Source organism: Styela clava, assembly GCF_964204865.1.
Source record: "Styela clava chromosome 15 unlocalized genomic scaffold, kaStyClav1.hap1.2 SUPER_15_unloc_1, whole genome shotgun sequence".
In the NCBI taxonomy this organism is placed as follows: domain Eukaryota; kingdom Metazoa; phylum Chordata; class Ascidiacea; order Stolidobranchia; family Styelidae; genus Styela; species Styela clava.
The window spans coordinates 266,018-287,133 of NW_027556422.1; the positions used below are offsets into that span (position 1 = coordinate 266,018).

A 21,116-nucleotide genomic window follows, 5' to 3' on the forward strand; every position below is an offset into this window, starting at 1 on the left:
GTACAACACATAATATTGTAAGGTATCATTGATAAGAATGCTGAGTATCTTATTCAAGTATTCTTATCAGATTCTTAAATTTTCGATTCCGATTCCGAATCTCGATTCCTCGTCTATCTAACCGAGAAAACATAATCACCTAAGCAATACCATATGAAATCAAAGAGAGCGATGTTCCAATATATGGACGGACAAACGGGCCAAAACTAAGTAGTATTGGTATCCAATTCGCACAAAAAATCCATCAGAACCCACAAAGATTTTAGAAATAAATGAACGTAAAAGCCTTCTAGCGAAATATATATGTATATATAGTAAAGTTTGCGGTGTCGTAGCAACTAACATAGTAGTAAAGAAGTTTATACATATATGTGGTGGACTGGTCACAAAACTTTACACATTGTTTGCAATCCAAATTTTAACCTCTAGTCCAGTGGTTCCCAAACTTTTCAGAGTTGGGACCCACTATCTATTACCACAGCTTATGGCGACCCACTCAACTTTAATTTAATTTTTTTTTTTTTAAATCTTGTGATTTTTCTACAATGTGATTTTATTTTTGATAAATGAACACAAAAGACCTCTTTCAAAAACAACCATAGTGATATTATTCAAAAGAAAATAAATTTAAATCCAGTCTAAATTTCGGGAAAACACGGTAAGAAGTGCTGTACAGTGTACGGAACTGCTATGCGTAAAAAAGCCACATGATCATTTTTTGTGTAGCAAACTTTTCTTCCTTTGAAAAGATCGTAAAAAGGAAACTTTCACAGATTAGAATTTAAATTAAATTTAATTTCTTTTGTTATTTTGAAGATTTACGTATTCCAGTCGCTACCGATCCTAATAACCAGTATAATTATCCAAAGCTTTCTACATATTTTCACGACCCACTAAGAGTCCTTTTGCGACCCACCAGTGGGTCGCGACCCATAGTTTGGGAACCGCTGCTCTAGTCGATTCCGCAAAGAATCAATTCTTTAATCGAATCCGGACACGATTTCGCCATCCCTAATCATTGAACATAGCTTCGATTACAGAATTATGCAATATCAGGAAAATTAGAAGGAAACGTATTTCAAAATTCCTATTCGCATTACGAACATTTGAGTATAGATAGGGTACTAGAGCGGCAATACACACAATAGTCTCTGCTGCAATATAAGTTATACTGCAAATTCATTGCTCATTTTTTTAGTACATAATGGAATATATCGGTTCAACATATAGTCTGCCATTAAAACTGCTTTTCCAAATCATACAGTTACAGGTAATCTTTGTCACCCAAATAGACTCAGAACTAAATATTTTATTCAATTGCTAAGAAATTGTAAGTAGAGAGACACCCCAAACCATTAAGCAATGCTTTGTTACAGTACATGAATTGTCCTCCAATTATACAAATCTTTTTATATATTTGTCGAAAATCAGCGACTAAATGGTTTAGTAATTGTTTTTTCTCTGTGGTACATTTGAGTAAACCGAATATTCTATCATGATGACCAATCCATCGGTTTATATTGTGGAGATTGGGTACGCACGTTAAAAGCAGATAAAATTGATGATTTGGAAACCACTTCCTACTCGAAATAAGGCAAGAGTAACTTATAGTCGGCCATCCTCTGGACATAGACGGGTGATTAAAACTGACAGGGTTTTAGAGGTAACCAATAAATTGACAGCGTAAGCAGTATCAATAAAAGTATTCTAACTACTAATACCTTGACAGCGTATGCAATATCAATCAAAGTATTCTAACTACTAATACCAAGCTCTTGTCTAAACATTACCCCTGTAAGATACTTAGTCAATTTCTAGGTGGGAACAACATCTATCACAAAAGGTGATATATCAACCGAAATAGTTGCTAACATGTAAAAGTTACCGTTATTAAGAACCTCTTTTTACAAGGTTAATATGCTACCAGACTTTCAGTGCACTTTATTGACAATAGCAATGAAACAGTCATTCCACAGGTATTTTCGAATGTAGAGGCTTATGAGGGTATCCATTTTTTTTTTAACTTTCACGCCAGGTCGTATATTTACCTTCAAATTAATTCTATAAATACGTCGATATCAACAATATATCGTGATCGATCAGTCATGTTTACCTTATTCGAGAACGAATATTAAGTGAGCAAACCTTACCTAATACAGATAGCACACCAGACACTGATATCGGTGCTATCCCACACCAAGTGAAAGACTACTTACCATGCCCTCTTTCATTAAAACGTCAAGTTTATCAGGTATTTATAATCTTACTTTGCATTTATCTCCCCATTTTGCCTGCTGTTTGGACAGTCTATTTTATCAAAATACTTTTCCCCTAAAACTGAGAGAAGGAATTTCTTAAATACAATGGCTTAGATAATACTAGGCTTCTTGCAAGTAATAAATGATCACCTCAAACTCGCGTGCAAACCAATAAACAAAGCGAGGGCGATCAATTTTTATCGAATATACAATTCCACATTAATCAATATTTTTACTTTATCATATACAGTTTTAAATTTTATTCCTTATTATCCAGTCAAATTACACGAAGACAACACGTCATTTTCACTTTCTCGGTGTAGCTTTTTTTCTCTGGGAACGCCAGATTAACCCAATCCGTGCGAAAAAAAAGTGTAACAAAATTAATCTTGATATTGGAATTATAAATCCCGTTGTAATATTTATTTACTGTTTATTTATTATACTCGCATAGAAAAAAAAAACTATACATTCCGTTATATTCTCAATGTTAATCAAAATAGAATCGATATGGGAGTGTATACATTGTATTGTGCATATATTAACGGAAACTGCAGTAAAACTCATAGGGTGTTTCAATTCAAGAGATGCAGAAAGACAAGATGAAATTAAATGTAGGAAACCTAAAGTTCAGTATTTGATGTAGAGATTGAGACAAATAATCAATTCTACTTTCGGTAGCGTCATTATCAAAATATACCAGGTAGGTATCAGTATGACGGATGCACGTGGAAGGCAAGAAAATATAGTATAGGGACCGTTTAATAACGAAAAGTTCGTTCGAAGATGCTCGCGCATATACGATCAACAATGTTGCAATGGGTTCGAAATATGTGGGTATTTCGCAGATACTAGGTATTGACAAAACGTGAGCAAATCGTGCATTCTATATGTCGGTTAAAGGCGAGTGCTGTATATTATTAGGTCTATTCATACTCTGGCCAAGCTTAACAGATAGGAGCGGCTACAGGTGCCTACGGTGCCCATTGTCTCACTAAACACAAATTAGATTTTAGCTAAAAACTTGTCGCCGTGAGTCCGCTTTACAATTGATTTAAGTCGTTCCAAGTAAGCACATTCCAATCGTGATGCAATACAAGGTTGATATCAAAATGTTTGAAAATCGTAAACGGAGCACACGTACAAGTCAAATACGGTAAATGCTAAACTTGAGCAACCAACAGCTCCGCACAAGGATAACAGCATCGTTGCCATTGCGCGTATGAGAAATAAAAGCAATATAACACTACTAAAATACCACTAAAACACTAGATTTTTGATTTCTTGAATATATCGCCCTCAACAAATTTTGCCCTATCGCCCTCAACAAATAATAATAAACTTGAATCTTATTCTAGTAAAATGGTGTTTACTCATCTTGTAGGTCCATTCTTCAGATTCATCGTTCATGCATCAGCAATTCTATAGACCGTGTATCTTGAAACCCTGAAATGAAAACACGGCGTACTATATTATAGTACTCTTATCAATAACATAACACAAGAAATCAAGGATATTTTACAACACTTAGTGATAAGTAATACGAATAAAATACATACATGTCACAAGAAGTTCATCGTCGTACCTCGCTGAAATTCTTGTTTTCACCATTCTGTAGAATTGCAATGTTTTTTCGAATTCCTGGTCCTGACATGGAAAACAAGTACGGCTATAAAATCTTGTATTGTTCTGTGAAATTTTAGGCAAGCATATTTTATAAATATGTATAAAATAATACGTATAATGAGTATGAAGTATAGAACAAGTATAAAATAACTACCTTTACATGTCAACGTCTGGAGCAAACGTGAACTCAACCGAAATGACCGTGCGCCTGCAAGGTTGAAATCAAGAAAGATTGAACACGTGTAAAGACGGAATTATGGGTGATTGTGGTCGGAGTCCACGTGCATTGCTAATATATTTGGAACGCCACGATTAAAACATTTTATACCTTAAATGAAGATCATTTTTTCAAATGAATCTTTTTGAATGACCTAATACTTAATTTACTAACTCTAAACCAGTTACTAGAGAAGGTTCGAGATGGATTGTCAGCCGCAGAACCAAGTTCCAAAATCGCATTCACTACTCATCGATTTTGTAGGTTTTTATCGACCACCCGTCAAGCCGCATATCACAGCAAAACGTACTGATATTTCAGTGATGAAAAATTCTTACAATGCCTACTTCAATTTAATCCATCAATAAATGAACCATTACAAGTAGCTCAGATGTGCAGCCTTGGCAACAATGCTATTACAACTTTTATGACAAAACTATATATTCGATCCGTAATTTCAGAGCAGTGGTTCCCAACCACCGTGCCGCGAAGTGATTTCATTTTCGAATTTATTTCAAGTGATTCCAAGTTCCAATTCTTTGAATCTCGCGACAATTACCTTCCGGCTCTTCCCGACAAACAGAAACGAAAAGATTTGAAGATTTGGGTATTATTTCAATACTAAGTTTTGCATAAAGCGCGCCAACAACTTTTTATAAATTTAAAATGTCAAACAAGGTAACAAGTTATTGTGCGAAATTTTTCCCAAATTTTACCAAGGAGTTATTATTTGACTGATATAGAATTACAATTATTGCCGATTTATTGAATCATTATTTAAACTCAAAATTACATTCAGGATTCACGCAATGACTTTGCAGGATTTTATTTATAATTTGATACGAAAATAAACAGGCACAAGTTCAGGCGCGCAGCCAGGATTTTCAAAAAAAGCGGGGGTCAAAGTCAGAAATTCCCATTGCGTCTATAACAGCCACCGCCATTGCGCGCACGTTAATAGAGCCGCCTTTTTAAGCTTGTAATGATTTTTCTGTCGCGTAAAATATTCAATCCATGACAGCCCCGAGATTCTAAAATGTCCTTATATATTAATTTAATTGTGTGCAACGTAACTCGCGATTGCGACTTCTTACGTCAAAATAAAAATAGTACTAGACTAAAATACCACGGCGATCTGTGGACATAAAAATATGAGATAAGCTGCCCGATATATTTAATTTCGATACAATTGCAATCTTCCGAACTCGTTATCGCCTTACAAAAATCTCGATAGCTGATATAAAATCGGGTATAGTACAATTTTACTTTATACAATGAAAATAATTATAAAGTATACTAGTAAATCAAAATACAAATTCACCGCCTCGAAATCCACGCCGAACAGTCCCGCGATTACGCCACTTGTTAAAAGAGCCGACTTTTTCAACGAAAAATGATTTTTCACTTGTGCAAAGTAAGCAATCAAAGACCGATACAGACATATTTAAAATGTCTTGATTTATTAATTTAATTGTCTTCAATTTAAACTGCGGTTGCGTCGACGAAACTAGAGCCACTCTAAAACACCACGACAATCCGCGGACATAAAAATGTGTGGTATACTGCCCATTTATATATTGTTTTGATTCGTATTTTTGCTATTTTGCGAATTCGATAAATTTGAGATGTACTTGTAATACTGACACCGCTCAATCGCAATGTTGCCACTCCGATTATTTTCAAAGATAAAACCTCTCGAAAAATCCTTAAATCATCTGTAAAATTTATTTCATACAATAAAAATTGATCGAATACACTTTAATTATCTTATATATCATCACAAACCCCCACAATTAACCGTGTTTCGATTTTGGTGACGAAATGTTTTTAATTAAAGCCCAACGAAACGTATTGTATGCTGTAGGCACGCATTATGTTGTTTACGTTTTATTTTTAGTATTTTATATATCCGCTTTTCAATCAAAAAATAGAAGTCGCGGATTTTACTTCTTCATTTGATTTTGGAATCTCACCGCCAATGAACTTATAAGAATTCTCGTCGGGTTCATAATTCCGTGCTAGTAGAAAAATAAAATAATTATCATAGTCGTGTCACAAATTTGTGGAAATTTGTGACTTAGAGAGAATAGACGCCAACGTAAAGGCGTTTACGGCCTAAATAACAGGTCACAATGATGAAAACAATCGGCGATTTTAGCAAAAAGGCGATTGCACGCGTTATTGGCGACTTTTCCAGTTCTCAAAAAAATTTAAATTCTTTGATCTTTGCCCGCAAATTATGCTGGGCCTTGCACGAAATCCATAACGTGAAAAGATACGTCCAGCGGTGAAAATTGTTTAAAACAACTTTAAATCTGTTCAATGTTTTGGCGATGATAATTAATTGTTGTAATGAAATACAGTTTGCCTCTTTCACTTCTCTCGCAAGTGCCAACAATAACACTATTGAACGATTTTGACAATGAAAAAACCATATTAAATTGTACAAAAATGAATTAGTTGTGCAAAACCGTGGCGCGTGATCGGCGGTGCGTTTGGAGACGGAGTATTACCCCTGCGGGCGCGCATGTTTCACAAAAATGTGAGGTGCTTCGAAGGCACTCTGGTCTACATTATTGTAAGAAAACAGTTATAATATCGGTAACTATTAACCGTTCAATCGCGCTCGACTATCGCACTTTTCGGTAATGATAATTTTCTAAGGTGGAAACAACATGTGTTAAATTTTTTTGCGAAATTATTGCGGGGGGCGACCGCCCCCTCTAGCCCCCCCAATAACACCTATACGACTAAAATGTAGGCAGACCGTAGATCTTAAATATGTTATTCGAATAAATCTTTTAAATAAATGATGAAACACTTTCTCCGGGTACAATTACACAATCAAATCAAATAGAATATAAAAAATACATAATTTTGTGGCGATGGCATTAGGAATGCTCCCACGGAGCCTAGCGTTCCGATCAGTCGATCGCGAGTTATTTTGACTATTCTAGTCGTGGTCGTGATCGTGGTCGAAAGCAGGTTGGCCCTCCTGGTATACTCCAAGAGGTATACTCACGCTAGGAAGAAATTGTAAATTAGTTTGATCAGTCATGTAACGTATGTAACGTATATGATTTGAAAATCGGGTTGGCCACCGCTGTTATAAATGTTTCAACTTTCAACGACACAAAAATCGTATCTAGCAGACTTTGTGCAAACATTTTACGACGCGAAATATTGGGTTTTGCACCATTTCGAAATAATTCACATTGCGTAACTTGTAAATTCTTGAAAATTATATTGACATTTATCTGCATTTCATTAGCAGATCATACATGATCTAATATATTCCCGCGTAAATACCGATATTGAATGAATAATTGAAACTCGTCAAAAAATAAATCTGGAATTTTGAAATGTTTATGATCCATTTTTGAGCATATGTTGCCAGCGTCTGCAAAAGAGAATAAATACTGAACGTGGAAGACATGCGGAATGATGGTATTTCCATGATGCTGTTCTTCACATTCTAGAATCTAGACTCACAACGTTACATATATCTAAAATTTTAATCAAGTTTTGTTAATGTTGGCATTCCGTCGAGTAGTAACTCGGACCTGAAATACCTTCAACTAGGTTACTAGACTAAAGTGGTCGATTTCAATTAACGCTTCAATATGAATAATACTTCATGAATATCATAAAATAGCTGATTTCCGATAGGAAATTTCACAAACATAGATCATATAATGCCAGAGGGGTTAAGACTGGAGACCATGTGGATGTCATAGATCCCCAAGAGCTCGCAAATTTTCAAGACAGGACCTTAGCCCAAATTATTCAAGAAAACGCATACCAGTTTTTCATAACAGCATAATGTAATATTGCAATGAAAAAATAAAGATAACAGACAATCTCTTGGAACCGCGGAAACCTCAAAACACAAATTTTATCGCATCTAACACACAACAATCACACCCAGGGAGATGGATGCTCTTATTTACTCTCCGCGAAGCGTTTGATCTTTGGGATTGTTTTGGAAATGGCCCTCTAATATCAGAGCCGTCGTTAAGACAAGCCCGTAGCTTAGTTTTTATGACGGCAACGCTGAGAAACCGGCTTTGCAGAGGTAGATCGTGACAAAAGGGAGTGTCATTCGGAGCGCTTTCGCAGCGAGATTGAGGATGGCATCGTAGGACTCCGAAGGACTGGCAGCAGTAAAGAACTGTATCTTCAGGCGACCGGAGTTTTTCAAATCGATTAGACCTTAGATCATCCTTCAGCATGGCTTCTTTGCAGTGGCGTAGCAAGACTCTCGTGCCCCCCCCCCCCCTCCCGCAAAAATATTTCGTGGAAATGACTCTTAAATCGGACATTAGCTAAAACAAAGCATAACATGTCGCTATAAAAAGACTATGGTAATCTAAAATTTGCGATTTCGTGCTTTCGCGTTAGCAAACTCATCCACCATCTTCGTCATATCGATTTTTTCAATTTGCTTCAAAAATCAGTAGCTTGCCTGTGATAATTGTCGTGTAAGTTTTGGATGAAAATTCATTCGCGCCGGCGCAATCACTTTTGGAGATTGAACACGCATCTGGTTTTCTACCGATACCACCGGTGCTAGGCTTAATTCCTCCTCAGTTACGTTTGGTATTCCCAAGTCTAATTGTTTCAATTTTGGTTTAAATATTTCGTTCATCTTGGTTACTTTAATTTTTTTCATACGTTCTATCTCTTCTGCGCTTTATTCTTCGTTTTTGTTCGCCACTAAGAGGTTTTGCTTTCGACATCAATCTGACAGCCTTCGTAATTGTACCGGTGGCCGGTGCGATCAAACGACACGACGCCGAAAATCGGCGACTCCGGCATTGTTACGTAACAACGATTTGAGCAAAACTAACATCGACAATATAAAATATGCATTAATGCTTTTCCAATGCAGCTTTTGGTTTTGCGGCTTAAATTTCTAAATTTTAACCGCTTGGGGCCCCTTTTCGCTGTGCCCCCCCCCCCCCCCCCCCCCGCGACCGCGGGGGTGGATGCTACGCCACTGCTTCTTCTTTAATTGGAATCGTGAAATTCACGGCTCGACCGACAGGTTCGGGAAGTATCCATCAAGACTGTCAGACAGAGACGTTAGATGACCCTTGATGTCAACGATAGTGTCAAATTCCGCCAACAAAATTGCCAAGTACTGTATTCATTTATTATCTAAGCAACGAAAAATCAATAATTCCAAACCATTTATTACATGCCACTGTAGGATGTAGGATCTTTTGTCAGTCAAGAAAAACGATATTCGGAAAGTTCATTCCGAAACCTCGGCAGCGACAAAACTTGTACGTAATAATATGCTCTATTGACTATAGGGGTTCGACAGGATCACAAAGGGGAAGAACCACTGGGGTAACGTAACCTGCGTGGAAAAGCTAATGGTGTGTCACAATGGTGTTGACGGCAGTGGAGCAAAGATGCTTTATATCAGTGGTCGGCAACCTTTTTTAAGTGACGGACCGGTAAATCTTGACGAAAATTTTGATTTTATGATTTCATTTTGATCTTTCGTCTACAACACAGAACGCACAAAAAAATGCACAGGCAATGGGCAAAACCTGGTTTATAGCAAACGTTATAACCAGCGTTTGTGCCCATTCACACACACTCACACAAGTGGAAAAACACATCACGAAAATCTAACTAAAAAAAAAATCATACACAGCATACACGATCACGAGCAAGTGACCTTTATACAAACGAATTAAGCTTATGCATTAAATTATGCGCATTAGGAAATTTATGTTGACCATATACAGCAGTGATGCTATTTAATGCGAGATCTGAATTTGTTGGCTGGTCATTAATAAGTGTTCCCATATACGGGATATGATTGACACCGACACATGTAACGGGTTTCTTACATCCAGCCTCTTCGATAATTCGTTTTTTTGTAGTCGTCAATATTGAAAACCAGGCGTCACATTAATAAGATGTTGGGAAAGGTAACAATGCTTGTAAATCATCCGTCTCTAGCCTGGGTATTGATTGATGTTTGACTTCATTGATTCTTGTTTTGCCACAACTATTTTTTTTTACCCAATGTTATCCGGATTCTGAAGTATAGAATTTGCACTGACTAGGTATGATCGGTTAGCTACGAGCCAGTAGTGGAGTGGTCACTAGTTACGTTCTTAGCGAGAATCATTTTACTCGAGAGATCTTATTCTCACTGTTGTGAGACTTTTTATACGGACTTGAGGGAAACAATTGACCAATCATTATTGCGACATAAGGACAAGGAAATAGGTTGTGAAGTCAAACATGCTGCTCAGATGCGGTGTGTTTGTCTCTGGTTTGCTGTTGGATGGTGGTTTTTAGTCGTAGGGTACCGGAACACGGTATGTGGTTAGATAGTAGAAGTTTTATTAGGGCCTTGTTTTGTGTCACCTCTCTGCGGACCGGTAGTAACCTTTCCACGGACCGGCGATGGACGCGGCCCGGTGGTTGCCGACAACTGCTTTATATTATATAACTGAGACGGGAGAGAAACTATGAAGGCACAAATTGCTACTTGAAAAGATGATATGATGCGTCAATAACATTAGCTCTAATAATTTGTTCCCTAAACTTCATTTTGCTTTAACTTTAATAAAAGGCCTTTGTACACTGTTATAGGAAATAAAGACACCATATTAACCAGCGACATATTGAGGTAGTCCAGAACAAACAATATAATCCCGGGATAAGCTCTGCAATAAAGTATTCTTTGTTACAAATCTAACACTTCCAACTCGCCCTGATTTTGTGCTCATTTTTATACATTATCATCAAGGATTTGAGTTTTCCGCGAAACTGAGTTGTGTACAGTATGTTGGTAGATTACGAATAAAATTCGTTCACACAAATATTTAGCTTAAAACCCTAACTTTGTCTCGCAACCGAATATATTTTACTTTTATATATTCTACTACTATATTCTACTTTTAAGTTGACTTATAGTGTACGACATCTTTGAATTATAGTATAAGTGTCCCAATATAATGCAAACCCGCAAAATTGCTAATAAATATGTTGATGTAGCTTATTTAAATCAGGCCGGAAGCTGCTTGTGCTGATTCTTAGACCGTTTGTAGGTTTGCATACGTCAGAGATCTGTTTTTATTTTGTTAATCTTCATACCTCGGAACAATAATTCGGATGGGTGAATTTGAGGTATATCAGGTTCGTTTTGAACCAAATTATCAGGAAAGGAATCACGGCATACTTACACGGAGAAAATTTCTCTTTTTGAATAAAACTAAATTTTGTGATCGCTAATGTGTAATGCTCTTGTTTGTAAACATGTAGGCCCAAGGAATAAAGGCAAGAGGTAAAATCTTCTTTTATATCTCTGCCTGATTTTCCTTTGAAAATTAGCAACTCTCGGCGCACCCTTTGGGAACCGTTGAATTACAGTATATTTATTTTAGTCGACGATTCGTTATTTCGATTGATATTTCCAACAGAAATTTATATCGATAAAAACTATAGTCGTAATTTCAGCAGGCACAAGTGGGCCGGATGAAACACTCCGGTGGACCGGATCCGGCCCGCGGGCCGTTGATGTTGTTCTGAGGCACACAGACACGAGAAGGTTCTTAAAAGACCACCACAATCTCTAAAATGCACAACATTAGTGGACATATCAAAACACGTCATTATCGGACCCTACTGGTTTGAATATGAAAAAGCACTTACCGTCACCAAACAGCTCTAAGTTGTAATGCTTAACAAGTTCTGCATAGATCTTGAAACACAGCTGGAAATAAATTGAAATGTGTAGTGGTTCCAACAGGATGGAACTACTCCACATACAGCCAATATCACATTAGAGTAGTATAATATGTATATATATATATATATAAAGTTTTTACTTCCGAGGGCTTTTTGCTTTCTCCTTTTCTATGCATAATTTGGCACCAGATAATCAATCGCATGTAACCTATATAATAAAATTTACATTTATGCGGCTATGTTTTCACCCGTTGTTGGTAACTTGTGAAAAAGTGGGCGACTTCAACCTAATTCACATTCGCAAGGCGGTTTGAAATGCAGCGCGTTTGGACAATTTTTGATCTCCGTTTTTTCCGGCAATTTAAATTCACTAATTTATCGAATTATCGCAAATGCACTTTCATCGACGCCAGTCGCTATCACGTACTGCGTAACCTAGTCTTCATTTTGTAACTGGGGCCGTAGCCCACTACCTACTGCATTGTCAGCAATATAATCAATAGAGAATTCCAATCATTCGCTAAGCCAGAAAACTTAAATTCGAACCAACTTTGGAAGAAGTACTTAGTAACAGGGACATTATTGAAACTGTTATTGAATTTGTTTTGTCCACGGGCAGAAATATTTAGGATTAGATACTCATTGTAATTGATTTAATTGTATAATTATTTATTTGTAAATATTGTATAATATGTTAGTATAGTATTTTTGAATTCGAATTGATCAATGGCAGAAAAAACCACTGAAGTTTTTAAGCGACATAAAACGTACAACAACAACAACAACAACCTAGTCTTCAAATTGATTAGCATAAAAACGTTACAGTATCAGTATCAGTAATTTATTTTTTCCACCATTTGAAAATACGCAAGGTACATATACAGAATAAAATAAAAAAAGAATAGCATTTCAGGGTGGAGGGAAACGCTGAAAAACCAGTACTGGTTATCGAGCAGCGACACCCTAGATGGGGTCTAACACAGCATGACGAAATAACATGAAATAGAAAGCTTAAAATGAATATGAATGAAAAAGCAAAATAATCTCACTAAATAAAATTGTATATTGGAAACGTTCAAGTATCCAGCGGATTTTCGGGAAATCCAGAGTCTCTCGTTAATATAAAATTAGACTCCAAGCACCATCAAGGTAACCACGGCAACTGCTCAGCTGAAGCACTGGCTGCGGGCGAGTGTATAGTTAACGTCAAACCTGATAGCCGGAAGGATGTCGGTTTTGCAGTAGGAAATTAAAGATTCTATTCAATGGATTGGACAATAAATAACAGGTAACAATAAATACTACAGTATTTTTTATATCTAGTTTATGTAGGACATGAAACTGTAGCAAATAACATGTTCATAATGAGCAGAAGATTGAAATGTGTAACAACAATTGATAAGTAGACTACTAGTGTAGAGGTGATACAATTCATAATGACAATAGTTGCAAAAAAATATAAGAAAAATATAACATTTAATATCATATAGCATGTAATGGACTAAAATGTTGGAGACTGAAGTCTTAGTTATTGACCCAGCTCCATGTAGAACTAAGGTGCTTTTAAGACCGGGAATTGATTGATTGCGTGGCATGAATGAGCTTACTGCACACATTAAGATTCGGGTGATACGCTTAAGATACTGTTATATTCAAGTACATGCCACTGGTCCCAGATAGGGAAGATATTGAATGGAATTTGAGCAAATCACAAAAGGAAGATACGATTAATTATCATTCTAGGTATTAAAGTCCTTAACATTAGGCTGATCAGCCTGCACATACATTAATTAGCAATAGTAACATCTATCTCTGTGGTGTTTTCGGTGGGCAGCAGCTGGCGAGTGTGATCTCCAAAGAAAAGTAGCGCTAACGACCCTAATACATATAGTATTGAAGATAAAGAGAAAGCGTTATGGCCATATTTCAGCCAAATCCAGTGTTAATTGTTGCAATAATTCAAGGCTGCTCGTGTACCACTTAAAAGGTTGAGAACCTCTGTGTTAGGGATAGTACCACAACTTAATTCCAGTCATCATCATACTGTAACGCAGGGGTCTCAAACTCGCGTCCCGCGGGCCAATTGAAGCCCGCAGGACGATAGTTTGCGGCCCCCGCCTTGGTATGAAAGTTTAATGTTAGTGCGGCCCGTAAGTCACTAAGATCAGTTAGAATGATTGATGCATTTAATTTAATATATGATCAGGACAAGTAGAGCAAAACAAAATATTTTATAATCTAACCCCCGAAAAGAATATGCGGTACGGTAATCTACTAGTACCGTACCTGTAGGCATGATATTCGATGGACCTTTGACCCCAAAGAAAATTTTCTTATACTTTACCATTGCAAATTCTTGGTGCTAATTTTAGAGGTGGCTTCGCGAGTTGAAGCCTATAGACCGGGGTATCTGTTACACGTCATCATTTTGATTCAAGACATTCAACAACCTGTTTTTCAACAGTACCGGTAGAGAAGTCTATCACAGCTATTTCTAGATTTTTGATTACGGCAATTAAGCTACGACGCCCAAGCAATCAGAATGATCATTGATTTCTTTAATTCATACTTGAATTTCTGAAACAAAACCCAAAACTAACAAATAGCATGCAAAAACGAGGTAATTTTTACAAATATGCCTAAAAATCTTTCTGAGTGACAAGTGTCTGGTCGTTTGCAAAAGTCTATTGTTAGGTTACTTTTTGCGTCTTGCTGATTAGCCCATGTTACGGAATAAACAAGAAATTAGATGCTCGGAGAAAGTTTCATCGCGGGATTACTTACATTTATGTTTTTGACATGTTTTGCGTATAGAGAAACAGAGAAAAAAATTTAACTTTTCAAGTTTAATGCTTTTATTGTAAAAAACCGGATGCGGCCCGGACTCACTAAGGCTCCGTCTCGGCGCCCCCCAGGTAAATTGAGTTTGACACCCCTGCGTAATGTGTATACAGTTGTTTGCATATTCAACTCCTGATATAGATTCTATAAAACGTTCAGCGTTCTGTATTAGACCATAATTACCTCAAAATGACAAGATTGTGAGAGTACTCGCACGCAATCTCAATGATAATTCAATGGTTAACTGAAGTGTGATTTTCGAAGTCGACTTTCTTTCTTGGAAACGACTCCTACTTGGTATATATACTAGGTCGCCTTGATATACTATATGTGTATGTTTGATCTTCTTTTAAGTAGACTTTCCCAAGGATGTTGCCGCAATAACTTGTATTAGTTTTCAATGCCCATCTCCATGAACTGCGATTTTTTATATTTCTTTGAATTTGTATATGTCTAATTCTACATTCTACAGTTTCAGCGTCGTCGGGCCGCGGTACAAAGTATATATAAAATCAGTTTTGGAACCTCAGAGAAGTAAATACGGTGCTACTAGTAAATGTCATTCTTCTGAAGACTAGATGGAGAACTTCTTTCGAGGATCACGTTTTAAAATTAATTTGACGTCAAAATGGTTAAGATTGAATACCCATTGTTACCGTTGCCAGTTTAGTTACATTGGCGCGATCTCTTTCGGCGTGAGCCTCTTGGAGGTAAATTTGTATCCTAACCAATCAAAGGGGGGTTCAATATTATTAATAATTAGACTTGGCTTCAGTTTACATCTAATAATTCTGTTTTGTATAGTTATTATTGGTCCCTCCTGTGTAATAGCATTGTAGTCCAGCGGATAAGAGGTAAAATCATGCACTTTTGGAAGCAATCATGAAACTTGGCACACATGTACAGTAGCATCCCCTGATCAATTTTGGATATGGTGCCATCCATGAAAATACCTCGTTGCCATGGAAACGAGGCATCATCCGTATTGCTATTTAAGTGAAATGAACATTACTTTATAAAAGGATATTTTCAAGACAAGTGAACGGATGTTTATATAAGAAGTGAAGAATATGATCAGAAGTGCATTTTGACAATTTCCCTTGATAACAGAATAACTGGTTACCATGGAAACGAGTTATCATTATCGACCAAACGCGATTATTTGTCGCACAACCTGTATTTTCTGTTATTGTCATGAATCACAAATTAATTAAGCTATATTCACTTTCAAAATGTAATTCCTTTTGTGCTCGATCAACAGACATCGCCAATGGTATACTTTAAAACTCATAGCCACGTAAAGCTGGTGAAAATATAAAATATATATCTCATAGCTGACGGAATATTGTTATCTTGGAGCTATCATATCGTCATCATATATATCAATAAATATAAATTCATTTTCTTAACTCTGGCATGGAGTATATCAGCCGGATAAAAACGGAAAACTTGCATTATATTTCAGCTCAAACTCGGCTGGAATCGTTGATTATTGTAATCTATATCTAACGTCGCCGGATGTAAGTGCTATAATAAAAAATAAATAGAAAAACGATTGAAATATTTATATTTTCCCAAAATATATTCCACAAAGACTCCCCAATAATTAGTGGGGGCGATTTTACTATTTAGATATATACTCCTGCACTTTTGGATGCAAGCATGAAACTTGGCACACATGTACAGTAGCATCCCCTGATCAATTTTGCAATGTAAGTCGTTATTTCCGCAATCCCCATCACGGAAACATAGTGGTGTACATGCTAAATCAGCACGGACACATTTGCAGCGAGCAGCACAACCTTTCTTGCAGCCACAATGAATCAGCTCTGTGCAAATTTTTGCTGCTCCAGGGATAGTCATCCATCTTGGTAAAAATTTGGCCCCTACTTTTTCCCATCCCCATCTCTGTGCATCAGGTAAATTTGGTGAAACCTCTGTTGCTTTGCTCCAAATAAACACACCTTGGAAGATTGCCTTTACGTATGTGTTGCAACAGAGAATTTGATGTAGGGGGGATGTTCTCTGGCATTTTCCCTTTCTTTGTAAACAGATGATGTCGTAGCTCAATAACCTGAAGGGAAATAAAATATTTATCCGAGAGGAAAGCTTCTGCTTCTGAAGTTTGTTCAATATCCAACGAGTCTTTTTATTATTTTTTGGCTTACCTAGCTGACACATGTCGATAGATGAAGGTCGAAATGTTGTCGATTCTAGTCATCAACTAGGATTCAACAGTATTTTAACTTCTATCTAACATCTGGGTAATTGCTAAATTCAACTGTACATACTTTTGACAACATACTTGTTCGATCGTAGAGCAGAACGATGAATCTTTCAATCATTTGCATGCATTGTGCAGGCACTTCGCTTGTCCCCTCTAGCTTCAGTAGGCTTAACAGCGTCTTAGTCAGATCTGGAAGATTTTCCCACGTCGTCCAAGCCCTCTTTTTGCCATGACCAAGGAAGAAAGACGTTGTGTCACATCCTGTTAGAGCGTGAAATAGGGGTAAACTCTGCGTCTTTTCTCGAGCTTCTTGGAAATTCCATGAATCGGTAGAATCCTTGAATTCTTTCCTGTTCCGAACATGATCCAGAGTGCTGAAACTTCAACTTCATTAACAACCGCAACTGCAAGTGCAACAACGTCAGTGTCCACAGTTCGTATCAGGATTGAACTATAACCTGATGCAGCAGCATCTGCAACATGTACCATCATTCTCGTGTCCGCTTCCTCGTGTGAGCATAGTGCAAGAATGTGTGTTTCCCTGGTTGGATGACAAACGACCCTTTATATTAGGGTAACAATCAGCTCTTTCCCTCCTGTTTCAAGGTCTCCAGCTTCCATAGACAGAAAAGAGAAAAGCTCCTTCTTATTTTCATCCAATCTCAAAAATGCTTGCCAGTCAGTGGGCAGAGGTGCTGACGAATGCACCCTTCTACATTGGCCTCTTCCTCTTCTTTCTCTCGAGCCTGCTTTTAATTAAAGCTGTAATCAAAATAATCATCCCACACTAAATCGACTCGTTGAGCTTTATTGAGCCATGATTTTAGATGTGGAAGAAACATCAAGATACTGTAATCTTTGAATGTTTTACAATTTTTCGTATGTACACCACTATGTTTCTGTGATGGGGATTGCGGAAATAACGACTGACATTGCAAAATTGATCAGGGGATGCTACTGTACATGTGTACCAAGTTTCATGCTTGCATCCAAAAGTGCAGGAGTATATATCTAAATAGTAAAATCGCCCCCACTAGTTATTGGGGAGTCTTTGTGGAATATATTTTTGGAAAATATAAATATTTCAATCGCTTTTCTATTTATTTTTTATTGTAGCACTCACATACGGCGACGTTAGATATAGATTACAATAATCAACGATTCCAGCCGAGTTTGAGCTGAAATATAATGCAAGTTTTCCGTTTTTATCGGGCTGATATACTCCATGCCAGAGTTAAGAGAATGAATTTATCTTTATTAATATATATGATGACGATATGATAGCTCCAAGATAACAATAATCCGTCAGCTATGAGATTCATATTTTATATTTTCACCAACTTTACGTGGCTATGAGTTTAAAAGTATACCATTGGCGATGTCAGTTGATTGAGCTTAAAAGGAATTACATTTTGAAAGTGAATGTAGCTTAATTAATTTGTGATTCATGACAATTACAGAAAATACAGGTTGTGCGACAAATAATCGCGTCTGATCGATAATGATACTTCGTTACCATGGTAACCAGGTATTCTGTTATCAAGGGAAATTGTCAAAAAGCACATCTGATCATATTCTTCACTTCTTACATACACATCGGTTCACTTGTCTTTAAAATATCCTTTTATAAAGTAATGTTCATTTCACTTTAAATAGCAATACGGATGATGCCTCGTTTCCATGGCAACGAGGTATTTTCATGGATGGCACCATATCCAAAATTGATCAGAATATGCTACTGCACTTGTGTGCCAAGTTTCATGCTTGCTTCCAAAAGTGCACAATTCCATCATTTTTGAGGTCTTATCCGCTGGACTATTGTATTTTACCGGATTTATGTTTGACAACTATTTCATCATTATTTTACTACCTACTATTTTGACTCAGCAATAAACATCTTTGGACAATCATTTTGAACTTTGAATGGAAATCAGACAGAACCGCGTCATCAAATATAAAGTGCCTGTGCGATCTATTTATTCCAATCACCATAACGAGCACATCGCCATCGTATGGTACTGAGCCGTTATAAGCGGTATAGCCAAATTGAAGGCGCTCATTTGATAGATAAACACTTTACTTATGATGTTTAAAGTTGGGGGTCGCAAACGGAAAACTTGACTATCAAAAGATCTATAGGTCACGTCGTGTCCAATTAGAATCCACACATCATACTTATATTTCCAGAAGCTTTTATTGTTGTAGGTCATGTAAATGTACATCCACCTGTTAGGTGTATAGTGTACACTCTAGTGCAGTGGTTCTTAAACTGGTGGGCGCGCCCCCCAAGAGATGCTCTCAGGGGGGACCGCGAAATGTCGTAAAATGGAATCGGAAATTTCCATGCAACGGCTCCTTAAACGGTCTCCGCGTTGTGTTACAAATGCGTGCTTTTTCATATTATTATAAAATTTTTTGTCTCGTAATATTCAATCTATGACAACTAGACGAATTCAAAATATATCTTTATTTTAATTCATTTGTGTCTATGTAACTCGCGGTGGCGGCGACTCACGACAAACTTATTACCGATCTGAAATACCACGCCAATCCGCGGACCTAATAATGTGATAATAATAATATTCAATCAATAAGTAATAATTACCTACTCGATTATGTTTAGTTTTGATATATATTGCGCTCATGCGAATTCTTTATTGTCGAGAGATCTGGTAAAAAATCCCAGAAAGTACATTTAATTTAGTACAATGAAAATACATATAATGTATATTAGTATATGAAAAATACATGTTCATCGACTCGAAATCCCCGCGTTACGGCTTCTGAATCAGTGGTCGAGATTACGCCACTGATTCAGAAGCCGTAACGCGGGGATTTCGACTCGATGAACATGTATTTTGCTGACTTTTTCAACAATTATTTAATGGTTTTTCTGTTGAACAAAATATTCAATCTATGAACGATATACGTATTTGAAATGGTTGCTTTGTTTATTTAATTGTAATAAATTAAATCTGCGATTGGGTCAATGAAATAAAAGCAAAATTACTTCAAAATACAACGGAAATCCGCGGACATAAAAATGTGCTGTAAACTGCCCGATTACATGTCGAGGAAAATTTCTGATAAACACCGGAATAACGATTTTTACGGCCTAAATAACACGTCACGCTGACGAAAACAATCGGTGATTTAAACAAAAATGGCATCGCAAACGTCATTACCAACTTTATTTTTCAGCGGTCAAGGGTCGGAGAATCGTCCACATGCATATCAACCATTTACAAAAAAAAAAATGCTTTTCTTTTGGATAAAAATGTACATAAATTCCTTTACACTTATATATCAATTTTGTAAACTGTATTTTTGAACCTGGTGGTTGTCCAATCCAAAGGTATTGGTAGTGAATTTCGAAGACGTTAGACATGCCAAGAAGTCTGTTATTGTTGTATGTTTCTGACACACAGTAAATAATTCTAGCATTGCTCAATAGTGATTAAGTGAACATTCGATTGACACCTTACGTGTCTTATATATATAAACGTTTAAGCAGAAAATATATTAACCTAATGACCCCTGGTGTTCCTGGGTCATTTTGACACCCTTCTATAATTTTTTTATTATTTCACCAACCAAAAATGCCAAAGACATCATTAATGTGTCCCTAAAAAGCTTATTTTTGTCGCTTTCCACTAAAACGCGCCCACATTAGGTACGTAAATGCGTCCGACCATATGCCACTAAGAAGAGAGAAATTTCATAAAATTTCGAGAAAAAGTTTCTCACTTTCAACGCTGTGGTCGACACGTAATTGATATGCGAGAGAAAGAGTTCTCTTTTAGAAGAGCTATACGTCACCTTCAAGATAAAACAAGACTGGGATTTGTAAGTGAAGTGATATTCGTTTTATCGAAGAGCATTTGATCGCGTGCTGTCTGGTATCTTTGTTTGTTTATTATGAGCCGAAAAACGTTGCTCGCGCGTTCAAAATACTTCGTTTTCAACTAACAATAGATTATTTGGTTATTTTTAAGCTTTGAAATACTCATACAAATAAAATTGACCTTGTTGCAAAATAAAAATTATACATAAAAAAAATATGATGACATCACCGTAATTAAGAACACTCGGATCAAGCATGGGTAATTTAAACTCACACATTTTGAGTTTTGAAATTGGTTTTGTTCACATGCAGACCACTATGAAATACTATTGACCCCCCAAAAGACATTTAATTTAGCCATAAACCCAAATTATGACACAGATC

At 36.7% G+C, this 21,116-nt stretch overlaps 1 long non-coding RNA gene across 2 annotated transcripts; it reads right to left on the bottom strand.

The window, feature by feature from the left end:
• Positions 1–3,453: 3,453 nt before the first annotated feature.
• Positions 3,454–4,103, bottom strand: LOC144418435 (uncharacterized). Of its 2 annotated transcripts, none has more exons than XR_013473458.1 (3): positions 4,039–4,103; positions 3,818–3,905; positions 3,454–3,704 (listed from the first exon to the last, which is right to left on the bottom strand). It is a non-coding gene; the product is annotated as an uncharacterized LOC144418435 (long non-coding RNA). The 2 variants fall into 2 exon arrangements; XR_013473457.1 differs by having other exon boundaries at positions 3,818–3,947; positions 4,039–4,092.
• Positions 4,104–21,116: the final 17,013 nt, after the last annotated feature.